Source organism: Diceros bicornis, chromosome 17 (genome assembly GCF_020826845.1).
Source record: "Diceros bicornis minor isolate mBicDic1 chromosome 17, mDicBic1.mat.cur, whole genome shotgun sequence".
Taxonomy (NCBI): domain Eukaryota; kingdom Metazoa; phylum Chordata; class Mammalia; order Perissodactyla; family Rhinocerotidae; genus Diceros; species Diceros bicornis.
In genome coordinates this window covers 53542237-53555204 of record NC_080756.1, presented here as the reverse complement: position 1 = coordinate 53555204, position 12968 = coordinate 53542237, and positions in this window count along the sequence as shown.

Below are 12968 nucleotides of genomic sequence, written 5' to 3'. Positions count from 1 at the left end.
CCACTTTTAATGTTTAATATTTCTCGTCAAATCTCTTTGCCCTTACCAGCCTGTCCCTGTAGGCCCGGAGCCTAGATCAAAGCATTCTTTGACAATAAGTAAGGCACTGAAGAGGTGAAGTCATTACGACTGTCTGTCATCACTCCCATCACTCACACTATACAGCTGACTTCACAGCATCCCTGCCAGAACCAAGATACTCCCTTTCTAAAGCTTAAAAGGAAATTCACGCTTAAAAGGAAATGTACAAGGCAACCCCTGGGAATGTAGATTTCTGGTGACTTGAATAATCATTAAAGGAGGGTTCTCTGAAAATATTTCAAATAGTCCTTTCTCTCAGTGGAGTTTTTACTTCCTAGGGTACAGCGAGTTTCAGGATGGATGAAAGGTATGCTTTTCTTTTGTAATATAGAAGAGCTAATATGGAAAAGAAAATGGAACTTATATGATGGTAAGAAAGAATACATACTTATTGCTGCCACATACCCTTTGGAAAGCCTTGGGTGATACCCAGTTTGAAGATATCCGGGCAAAGGCTATCTTTCAAAGTTATAGCTCCTCCAGGACCCATGAAGTAAATTAATCCCACCAACTTTCTCTTTCTAAAAAGCACAAATGATTTACAGAGCACTGAAGATTATCACAGCACCAACAAATTATCTTCAAATTTTTATGTACACAAGCAAAGCCCCAACATTTTAGCAGTTATCTCAAACAAATTATATTCCCAGAATCTAGAGCATCGTTCAATCCAGGTGTGCATTTTTGTGGCCACTTAAAATTCATAGCAGAATAATTGTTTCTAGAGGAGACATAGAAAAAGTGAAGGAAAAACCACTTTGGTTTCAGTCTCACAATGCTAGGCATGCTGTGTTGTAATCCAGAGTCCAGAGTGAGCATCGAGAGGATAAATATGGTGCTCTCTTAAATATATAAAGTGGGAAAAATCTACCAATGCTTAAAATCTCCTCACTTTCAGTGTCATCTTAAACAGTCCTGCCTTCTTACAAAGTTTTGAAATTGACAATGATGCTGATCATGGTCACTGGGGCTTATGTGAGACTCCAGTTATCTGCATCTCACATCTTTATTTTTTATTGTTATTTTCTTATTGTTGTAAAATATACATAACATAAAATTTACCACTTTAGGGACCGGCCTGGTGGCGCAAGCAGTTAAGTGCACGTGCTCCGCTGTGGCGGCCTGGGGTTCGCAGGCCTGGATCCCGGGCGGGCACCTACGCACCGCTTGTCAAGCCATGCTGTGATGGTGTCCCACATAAAGTAGAGGAAGATGGGCACGGATGTTAGCTCAGGGCTGATCTTCCTCACACACATACAAAAAATTTACCACTTTAACCTTTTTGAAAATTTTAACCTTTTTTTTTTTTTTTTAAATTTTTTGTTTATTGCAGTAACATTGGTTTATAACATTGTAAAAATTTCAGGTGTACATCATTGTACTTCTATTTCTGTGGGCTGCTCCCGGAGGCCATGAAGCTGGCGGCTTGTGAAGGCGGTGTTTTTCCTCTCCAGAAGGGAGTCTCTGCCTCTTCCACCTCAGTTAGGATTGTCCGTTGTTGCAGGAGTTCCTCTTATCCAGTTTTCAGTTCTGTCTCAGGGGTAATTTTTCCACGAGTAGTTGTAAATTGGCTGTGTCCACGGGAGGAGGTGAGTTCCGAGTCTGCTTACACCGCCATCTTGACTCCGCCTCCTAACCATTTTTAAATGTCCGATTCAGTGGCATTAAGTACAATCACAATGTACCACAACCAGCACCACTATTCTTTCCAGAACTTTTTCATCATTCCAAACAGAAACTCTGTATCCATTAAACACTAATTGCCCCTCCTCCCTCCCCCCAGCCCCTGGTAACCATCATTCTACTTTCTGTCTCTATGAATTTGCCTATTCTAGGTAGATTTTTGTCTGGCTTATTTCACTTAGCATAATGTTCTCAAGGTTCATCCATGTTGTAGCATGTGTCAGAATTTCCTTCTTTTTTAAGGCTAAATAAAATTCCATTGTATGCATATACCACATTTTGTTTATCCATTCATCTGTTGATGGACACCTGGGTTGCTTCTGCCTTTTGGCTATTGTGCATAATGCTGCTATGAACATTGAGTACAAGTACTATCTCTTTAAGTCCCTCCATTTGTCTCTTAAAATCTCTCCATTTTCGTTAAGAAAATGTGGTATATATATACAATAGAGTACTACTCAGCCATAAAAAAAGACAAAATCGTCCCATTTGCAACAACATGGATGGGCCTGGAGCGTATTATGTTAAGTGAAATAAGCCAGGAAGAGAAAGACAAACACTGTATGATCTCACTCATATGTGGAATATAAACCAACACATGGACAGAGAAAACTGGACTGTGGTTACCAGGGGCAGTGGGGGTGGGGGGAGGGGGGTGGGGGGTGGGCACAAGAGGTGAAGGGAGTCATATATATGGTGATGAACAAACAAAAATGTACAACCCAAAATTTCACAATGTTAGAAACCATTAAAACATCAATAAAAAAAAAATCTCTCCATTTTTATGACCTTCTTGAACAGGGTGCTTCACAGTTTAAGCAGACAGTTCTCTAAGCCCACTTTATAAATTTGCTTTCTCTCTGTCTTTTGCTCATTTCTATCTCCATCCACACCAAGTTACCAAGAAGATTTCAGCTCTGCGCCCAGTGGGAGCTATTACTGCGTCTTGATTTGCCTTGAGGGGCTGTCTCCTCTCCATCTGGGTCAGCTGAATCGCACTCGGTAGATTCCTGATCTAAAGCCACTGTGCTAAAGTCTAGGGCTCAGGCCCCAGTGAGGAATGTTCCATCCTCCACTATATGCTCCTTCTTCAAACATTGTCTTTCCTCAACTTTTGAATTTCTCAGGCCTCGAGAAACTAGTTTTATTTTATGACAGCATTCTTTCCTATTCTGTGCATCTACTACTCCTTTAAGGCAGCATCCACTGTAATTTTAACCTCCTGAAAGTGGTTATTTTCCTTCTCTATGACTTTTGGAGCTAGCTTTGAAGGCTTTCCTTTTTCTTTTGCTTTCTTGACAAGAAATTTTTCTTTTTCTTCTTGTTCCTTTCTTTCTTTTTCACAAATACTCCTCAAGGTTTCACCTTGTAGAGTCCTCTGTACTGAACGATACAAAGCTGATGAATTCTGGACCTGACAGAGTCATCCATTATTCAAACAAATTCTTTTACCTACTGAGTTTGGATTTCACATAGGAAAATTCCTCCTATATGTTCCACATCTCTTACTGGCCTGGAGATGACTTACTATTGTCCCAACTGATTCCTTTTCAGTGAACAATGTCCCCTCCACCCTGTAATGTCCTTAGAGTCTTTGCTCTATTACGTTCTCAAGCATATTTCCTTAGGGCAGGGAAATACTTGTATATTTACCTATGACACACTCACCTTGTAAACGTGACTAATAAAGCTCAAAGTATTTCATGCTGTCACCCCGGTATTCCCAGCTTGAATCTATCTAAATATTACGCAACCATGTAGCTTACCTGTCCCAGTTCATTAGGACAAAGTCAGTGTTCCACAATTGCTCTTTCTTCTAGTCTCTCTTCCTGAAGCTTTAAGAACACACTTTTAAGTTGTTTTCTGAATCCAGGCTCCCCATGAGGTAATCATTCCAGTCTGCTTCCTGAGCTCTGACCTCTCTTTGTTAGATCTTATTTAAAAGCAACTAATGACAATTATAAATGGCACCTTATATCATATATGACTTCTTTTCCACTTCATTCATCTCTAACCTGGTCTCTCCTGTGTTAATCTTCTATCGGGAAGACAAAAAGTAAGGGTTTTTTTGGGCCGACCCTGTGGCCTAGTGGTTGAGTTCGGCACTCTGCTTTGGTGGCCTGGGTTCGGTTCCCAGGTGCGGACCTACACCACTCGTCAGCAGCCACACTGTGGTGGCAACCCACGTATAAAACAGAGGAAGATTGGCACAGATGTTAGCTCAGGGCCAATCTTCCTCAAGCAAAAAGAGGAAGATTGGCAGCAGATGTTGGCTCAGGGTGACACTTCTTCAGCAAAAAAAAAAGTAAGGGTTTTTAACTGATCCAGTATTCAGATCAAAGGATTGATTCCCAAGAAGAAAGTATTTATGAGATAAGCCTTTTGAATTTTCTTTAACTTTTGGTCTAGTATTTCTTGTATTTTCTTTTCATTTAACCTCAACTCAAGAAAATGACATTTCTTAAATAACAAAGGTCCTTGCTTTCTCTCTCATTCTATTGTTGAATCTCTTTAATTGAAGTCATTCTAGTTCTTTGAAATTTACAATCATGATCAGAGCCAAGCCAACTTGACAAAATGTGATAAAAAGAAGATTCTAGAATCTGGGGAATAAATCTCATGAATCTAAGAGTTTAGCGTCTCTACAGCTTGATCCTTGGTCTTCAACGATGTGTACAACAATACAAAGAAAAACAAAATTGGTAGCAAGGTTAGTGATACATATTAATGGCTACAACCTAAAAATTCACTGGCCAGAACCTCATATATGAGTGTCCTGAACCTCATGTGGAATGTAATTTCTTTTGCAGCTTCATATCTTGTAGTCCTGGCTGAGAAACATAATCAAGGGAGTCATATTTCATCTCCTGTTGCCTTAAAAGCTCTTCTTGGCTCTGGTGAAAGCACTGGCCTCTCCACTTTGGAATCTGAAGTCCTAGAGAAATGATATTCCCCTTTTTTTTTTTTTCGTGAGGGAGATCAACCCTGAGCTAACATCCATGCTAATCCTCCTCTTTTTGCTGAGGAAGACTGGCTCTGAGCTAACATCTATTGCCAATCCTCCTCCTTTTTATTTTTTCCCCAAAACCCCCAATAGATAGTTGTAGGTCTTAGTTGCACATCCTTCTAGTTGCTGTATGTGGGACTCGGCCTCAGCATGGCGGGAGAAGCAGTGCATCGGTGCGCACCCAGGATCCGAACCCAGGCCGCCAGTAGCGGAGCGCGCACACTAAACCGCTAAGCCACGGGGCCGGCCTATCCCTTTTCTATTTAATGTTTCCTGACTGCAGGGGAAAAAAATCTCTAGGTTTAACTGTTTGAGACCAGATTTCTTTCATCCATTTTGAGGTATTGAATAAACTGGTCTTAACCCACAGTAGAGTCCTTTTCCTTGTTACTTCCAGCTGATACTCTGTAAATGAGGAAATTTGAAAATTCCAAATGCCACAGTTTACCTCTGTTAAAGCTTACTTTCAAAACTTTGACCTTTGAAAGTTGCATGTGTGCAGACACTAGCTGTAATCACATCCAACACCTTAGTCTCCCCACATGTTATTTGGTCCTCAACTATTCCTGCACATGTTCTAATAGTTTCATAGCCAACCCGTCAAGCGTTGGGGTTTGAGAGTGTACAGGAGGCAAAAGTTTATCTCTACTCATCTTAGGCTTTCAGCTGGGGCTCTTTAACAAAAAGATGGATTAACAAGAGAAAAATAATCAGTTTACTAATGTGTGCAACACACATCACGTGGAAGAAACCTCAATGAAAAGTAACTCAAAGTGGCGGCTTGGGACTCTGGCTTATATAGCATCCTCAACAGAAAACAATAAATTTGTAGAGAAATGACAGGACAAAGAAAAGTGTTTTTAGGCTTCCAAGGGCTGCAAACTGCAGGAAGGTAAGTGTATGGGAGGAGACTAATGGAGTAAGGTTTGCTTGCAGGATCCTCTGGCGCCATCTCTGGGCTGATAAGATTCTGTCTCCAGTAAAAGATAATTGATATCTTGCCTATAAGCAGAAAGGGGGGAGAGTAGAGGCAGCTTTTCCTGCGTTTTCTGCTTCTTAATTGCCTTCAGCTCAAAATAATTTTTATATCAAAGAAGCATATTTTGGGGTGACATATTTTGGTTTCTTTCAGAGCAAGAAGGCCTGCCTTATTTCCTTTGAGGACAAAGGGAGATAGACCTGTGAAAAGAAATAAATACCACCCAAACAAGAACAAGCAAATGATGGGCCGGCCCCGTGGCTTAGCGGTTAAGTGTGCGCGCTCTGCTGCTGGTGGCCCGGGTTCGGATCCGAGGTGCGCACTGACGCACCGCTTCTCTGGCCATGCTGAGGCCGTGTCCCACATACAGCAACTGGAAGGATGTGCAGCTATGACATACAACTATCTACTGGGGCTTTGGGGGAAAATAAATAAATAAATAAAATCTTTAAAAAAAAAAAAAAAAAGAACAAGCAAATGCTATTTATTCAGGGGGAAGGCGTTAGGAATGCCTGTATTGGAGGCTGTTGATGCGGGAACATGGAGGCAGGCTAACTAGAAGTGAGGCTTCCTATTTGATTGGTTACAGGAGCATGTTTAGCTTTCTCCACTTGGTCCTAAGTTGGAATCAGGGGCCAAAATTAGGTAAGCTGTCAGTTATTGATCAATTCCTGGCTGTTTTGGCCAGTTGCTACAGAGGTTGTGGTTTGGCTTCCTGGACTGGTTGCTGGTATGGTTTATGGTTTGACTTCCTGGGCTGGTTGTTGTAGGTTGTGAGTCAGAGTGTAAGTAAGCATAGGTGAGGCCATCTTGTTATGCTAAATGGCCCCAGCCCCTCCTCTGTGTCACTACACACTGCTCTGCATGTACTCTAAAAAATTCACATGCTCTCCTGATTTATGGCCTCCATTTATGTGTGTACCCCCGATAGCTTAATAAATCAAAAGTTTGTTCTATGAGTTTCTCTCCAGGAACGGGCTGACCACAGGTGGGAAACACACCTACAAGGTATCCATCACAGCCGACAGAAGAATGGAACAATAAAAGACCCTGAGTCTATCACGCCTGAAGAAAACCCCCTCTCCTTACTGCCTATTTTCCCTATATAACTGCTCAAAATTCTGTAATTTTTAAACATTTTTTTTTCTTTTTTGGTGAGGAAGATGAGCCCTGAGCTAATATCTGTTGCCAATCCTCCTCTTTTTGCTGAGGAAGATTGGCGCCAAGCTAACATCTGTACCCATCTTCCTCCATTTTATGTGGGATGCCTGCCACAGCATGGCTTGATAAGCAGTGCATAGGTCCTCGCCTGGGATCTGAACCTGCAAACCCCAGGCCACCAAAGTGGAGTGCAAGAACTTAACCACTATACCACTGGGCCGGCCCCTAAAGATGGTTTTTTTAAGACATTAGTCTGCCATCTTTTTGGTTTTCCTGGCTAGTTGAATAAAACTTCCTTCTCGATCCCGAACTCATTGCCATTAATTGGCTCAGATTGTGGTGGGCAGAGCAAGCTCATTGCTCGGTATCAAGAGTTCTATTTTTATATATGGTCTGGTCATTGTCCATTTGTCTATTCAGTCCCTCAGCTTTATGTGTATTTATGACCTTCAAGGATACATTCTGTGCAATTATAAAACATGGACCAATGGAGGTTGGACACTAGCGTCTTGTATCCTAGAAACTACTCATTCTATTCAATGGGAAGAAAATGCAATGTTTTTTGTTTGTTTGTTTGTTTTAGTCAATACTTCTTTGAAAAGGTGAAGCATTAGTAGAAGAAGACAGTATTAATGGGCTGAGTCAGGAATGTGGAGAGGGGAGTTTAAGCCACTATCAGCTCTTGTCTGGAGCCTTGTATACTTTCTTATCTGATTTCTCTGCTTCTACTCTTCCCCTCCCAAAATCCATTCTCACACGGCTGCCAGAAGAATCTTTAAAAATTTAAATCAGATCTTGTTCTTGCACTGCTTTCAACCCTTCGGCTCTACCTAATGAAGTCTGAACCCGCCTATCCAGTCTCCTGTTTTTCACGGTTACCTCTCTTCCTCTCTTGAGTTATGCTCCTGCTCCCACTTTTTTTTTGTGCCTCAAGAGTTTGTGTTCACTCTTCCTGGAAAACTCTTCCAGGTTCAGTTAATGGTTGATGCGTTTGCCTTCAGGACGTAGCTCAAATAGCACAGCTGGTGCTGGCGACCCTCCCTGGATCGGTTAGCCTGTTTCTTTCATGGCGTGCACTCCATTCGCAAAGCATCTTTTTAATATTTTTAAAATCTTCCCCTTACAGTCCCCCAAATTGAATGTAAGCTCAAAAGCAACAGGTATCTTGCCTTTTTATTCAGTTTTACTCCCAGGGCAAGGACTAGTATCAACACAGAGTAGACACTCAATTAGCATTTCTTGAATAAATAATTGAATTGAATTTAAAGGAAAATTAGAAGAAACATCATCTTGGCCAAGAAGTATATACCACATGAGAATAGGTATCCAGAGCATTAGGGGACATAGCACTATGTAGGATTTGGAATTTGAGGTGAGCACACCCAATTCTGTGTGTGTATGTGTGTCGGTGTTTTTGTTTTGTTTATTTAAAATCTTCACAATGAATTTTTGTGGAGATATTCTATTATTTCATCAACCTAAATTTTCAATGCTATTTATTTATTTATTTATTTTAGTCCTAGTAAATTAGGAAAAAGAGTGGAGGACGTGAGGGCTAGACAGAGTCTGGAAATCCACAGAAATTACTTTTTTGCGTATGGAGTTTCTCAAAGTTCTGTTCAATGTCTTCTTGTATTTGGAGATAAGAAAAGGAGGGCAGGTGTCAGCCAATACTGGTGGAATTTTCTGTAAAACGTCATTGTGATTATCTTGTGTTGAGTAAAGGTAAAATATGAGTCACACTAAATGAATAAATATATTTGGTGTAGACATTGAGTATATTTTTGTTTGTATTCAGTAAATTTGAACAACTTCGTATTTGTCAGCATCACCGGCCAGTGTAGCCAATAGATGTGTCCTTAGCCAAGATGAGTAAACAATAATGAAGGCTCTATTTTTCTCAATTAAATTTGGGAAGAGATCAACCAACAAAAGAAAAGTTTCAGATGTCAAACCTTGAGGGTTTAAAAGACTGTTTAGCAGTACTGTGGTTAACACTATAAGGAGACTGACCTCTGGTCATTAGGGGTCCCCACAGTTACATCACCTTGTTTGGATGACATTCAGATACAACTCTGCTCTTCCAACAGTCAAGCACTCTTTCCCTCCATCCAACAGGAGTCTTGATGGGAGACGGGCAATCAAATCACAAGTCAATGGGGCCGGCCGGTGGCGCAAGTGGTTAATGAGTGTGCTCCGCTGTGGCGGCCCCGGGTTTGCAGGTTTGGATCGCAGGTGTGCACCGGTGCACCGCTTGTCAAGCCATACTGTGGCGGCATCCCATATAAAGTAGAGGAAGGTGGGCACAGATGTTAGCCCAGAGCCAATCTTCCTCAGCAAAAAGAGGAGGATTGGCAACAGATGTTAGCTCAGGGCTGATCCTCCTCACAAACATAAATAAATAAATAAATGATAGTTATTATAAAAAAAAAAAATCACAAGACAAGATGGTCATCATCACCTCATTTGTTACCAGTGTAGGGGAGGAAAAACTTGCTTCAACCTTCTTAGGTTCTGTGGCTGGCCTAAGAGTTAAACTGACGTATGACAGATTAACAGAAGAAAAGCATACAAATTTAATATTTTTATATGTACACAGAAGTCTTCAGAAGGAAAATGAAGACCCAAAGAAGCTGTTAGGCCCAAAAGCTCATATGTCTCTTTACACAAAGAATAAGTCGTGGGAATGTGACAGGACAAAGGCCCTTGGGCTGGGGGCAGGAAATTGTGGGACAGCGACTAGAAATATTTGGAGGAAATTAATGAAATAAGGATTATTCTAGGGGCCGGGCCGGTGGTGCAAGTGGTTAAGTGCTCGCGCTCTGCTGCGGCGGCCAGTGGTTTGCTTGTTCGGATCCCGGGTGGATACCGACGCACTGCTTGGCAAGCCATGCTGTGGTGGCATCCCATATAAAGTGGAGGAAGATGGGCATGGATGTTAGCCCAGGGCCAGTCTTCCTCAGCAAAAAAAGGAGGAGGATTGTCAGATGTTAGCACAGGGCTGATCTCCTCACACACACAAAAAAAGGATTATTTTAGTAGGTTTGTTTGTACAGGTCTATTTTAGCATCAACTCCCAGCCTCTGGATATAAGAATGTTCTCTTCCTGGTACAGACCAGGTACATTTCTCATGGGAAATTTTATGACCTGCTTTATCTGCTCTTTCTCAAGTGCCTTCAGCTCAAAATAATCAACATGTTAAAGCAGCATATTTTGGAATGGCATAGTCTGAGCCCCTTCAGCAGCCACATCCAGCCCAGAGTGGACACCATCACTACAGAAGTAGGAAAATTAGTCTGATATTTGTGTGCAAGATTTAATGAAGAGAGAAATAAAGTTGAGGCACCCATGAGTAGGCTATTGCATGAGTTTGTTCATTAAGTAATAAAGACCTGCACAAAGTTATAACTAAATTTTTAATGTTAATGTTAAATTAATGTATAAATTCGGTTTGTTTGTTTTTTTTTTTTTTTTTTGGTGAGGAAGATTCGCCCTGAGCTAACATCTGTGCCAGTCTTCCACTATTTTGTACGTGGGATGCTGCCACAGCATGGCTTGATGAGTAGTGGTGTGTATGTCCATGCTGGGGATCTGAACCCACAAACCCCAGGCCGCTGAAGTGGAGCAAGAGAACTTAACCACTACGCCACTGGGCCGGCCCCTAAATTCTTAATGTTGTGGTAAAATCAGTTTCTTCCAAGACTTCACTAACTTTTATCACAGTGTGTGTTTAATATAAATATATTATTTTATCTAATAATATAGCTCATTATACAAGTGATGTTTTGCCATTAATAGCTTATTCATACATAGTTGGTAAGCTGATCTCTACAGAAATATTGCATAAATATATTTTAATTAGTTAATTATCTTTTTCTACCACCCACTTGCCCATCTACCTCAGATACATATACATATTTTTTAAATTTTTGCTTCTTCTTTTGTTGAGATATAATTGACATATAACATTGTATTAGTTTTTGGTTGTGCAACATAATGATTTGTTATATGTATATGTTGTGAAATGATTACCACAATGAGTTTAGTTAACATCCATCATCACACATAGTTACAGATTTTTTTTCCTTATGATGAGAACTTTTAAGATTTACTCTCTCAGCAACTTTCAAATATACAGTACAGTATTGTTAACTAGAGTCACCATGCTGTACATCACATCCCTGGGACTCCTTTATTTTATAACTGGAAGTTTGTGTCTTTTGACCACCTTCACCCATTTCACCCCCACTCCCCACCCCCACCTCTGGCAACCTCCAGTTTGTTCTCTATGAGTCTGGTTTATTTAAATTCCACATATAAGTGAGATCATACAGTATTTGTCTTTGTCTGACTTATTTCACTTAGCATAATGCCCTCAAGGTCCATCCACGTTGTTGCAAAAGACAAGATTTCCTTCTTCTGTATGGCTGAATAATATTCCATTGTGTATATATGTATACATACACCACATTTTCTTTATCCATTCATCCATTGATGGACACAGGTTGTTTCCATGTCTTAGGTATTGTAAATAATGCTGCAATGAACACATATCTTTTCAAATTAGTGTTTTTATTTCCTTTGGATATATACCCAGAAGTGGAATTGCTAAATCATATGGTAGTTCTATTTTTAATTTTTTGAGGAACCTCCATACTATTTTCCATAATAGCTATACAAATCTACATTCCCATTAGGTGTACAAGGGTTCTCTTTTCTCCACAACCTTGCTGACACTTGTTTTATCTTGTCCTTTTGACGACAGTCGTTGTAACAGGTATGAGGCGACATCTCATTGTGGTTTTGATTTGCATTTCCCTGATGATAAGTGATACTGAGCAACTTTTCATGTACCTGTTGACCATTGCATGTCTTCTTTGGAAAAATGTATATTCAATTCCTCTGCCCATTTTTTAATCTGATTATTTTTTTTCTATAGAGTTGTATGAGTTCTTTATATACTTTGGATATTAACCCCTTATCAGATATACGATTTGCAAATATTTTCTCTTATTCGGAGAATTGCTACAATGTTGTGATTCATAAGAAATATATTTATATTCATAAGAAATATATATTCAGATAACCAAAATATATTTCTCATACATATTTGGTCTTTTTCCATGGTTCTGGGTCACAGCTTCCCAAACTCTTGAAATTTCTCAAGCAATAAGAGCAATGGGAACGGGGCTGGCCCCGTGGCTTAGTGGTTAAGTGCACAGACTCCGCTACTGGCAGCCCGGGTGCGGATCCCGGGCAAGCACCGACGCACCGCTTCTCCGGCCATGCTGAGGCCGCGTCCCACATGCAGCAACTAGAAGGATGTGCAACTACAACATACAACTATCTACTGGGGCTTTGGGGGAAAAAGGAGGAGGATTGGCAATAGACGTTAGCTCAGGGCCCATCTTAGCAAAAAGAGGAGGATTAGCACGGATGTTAGCTCAGGGCTGATCTTCCTCACACACACCCAAAAAAAAAAGAGCAATGGGAGCATCTTTTTTCTTTTTCTTCCCCTTTTTTTTTTTGAGGAAGATTAGCTCTGAGCTAACATCTGTTGGCAATCCTCCTCTTTTTGCTGAGGAAGACCGGCCCTGGGCTAACATCTGTGCCCATCTTTCTCCACTTTATATGGGATGCCACCTCAGCATGGCTTGACAAGCCGTGTATAGGTCTGTGCTTGGGATCCAAACCCACGAACCCCGGGTGGCCGAAGTGGAGCACCTGAACTTAACCGCTATGCCACTGGGCCAGCCCCTCTTTTTTCAATAATCTTTGATCTCTTGTCTTCAGTTCCTGAAATCACTTTGGAGCCATAAAAATGAAGTGGGTGTCTTGTTATTCATAACAAGCTCCTTTCCGCTACAACCAGGTTTGTGTTCATGAGGTGACTTTTGGAAATCCCCTAAAGATGGGGGGTGGTGCTCATCGCTAGCGGAACCAACCATGTGATTAGAGGGTTGGAACTTTCAGCCCTACCCCCTGACCTGGGGAGGGGAGAGGGTCTGGAGATTGAATCAGTTACCAGCAACCAATGATTTACTCAATCATGACTG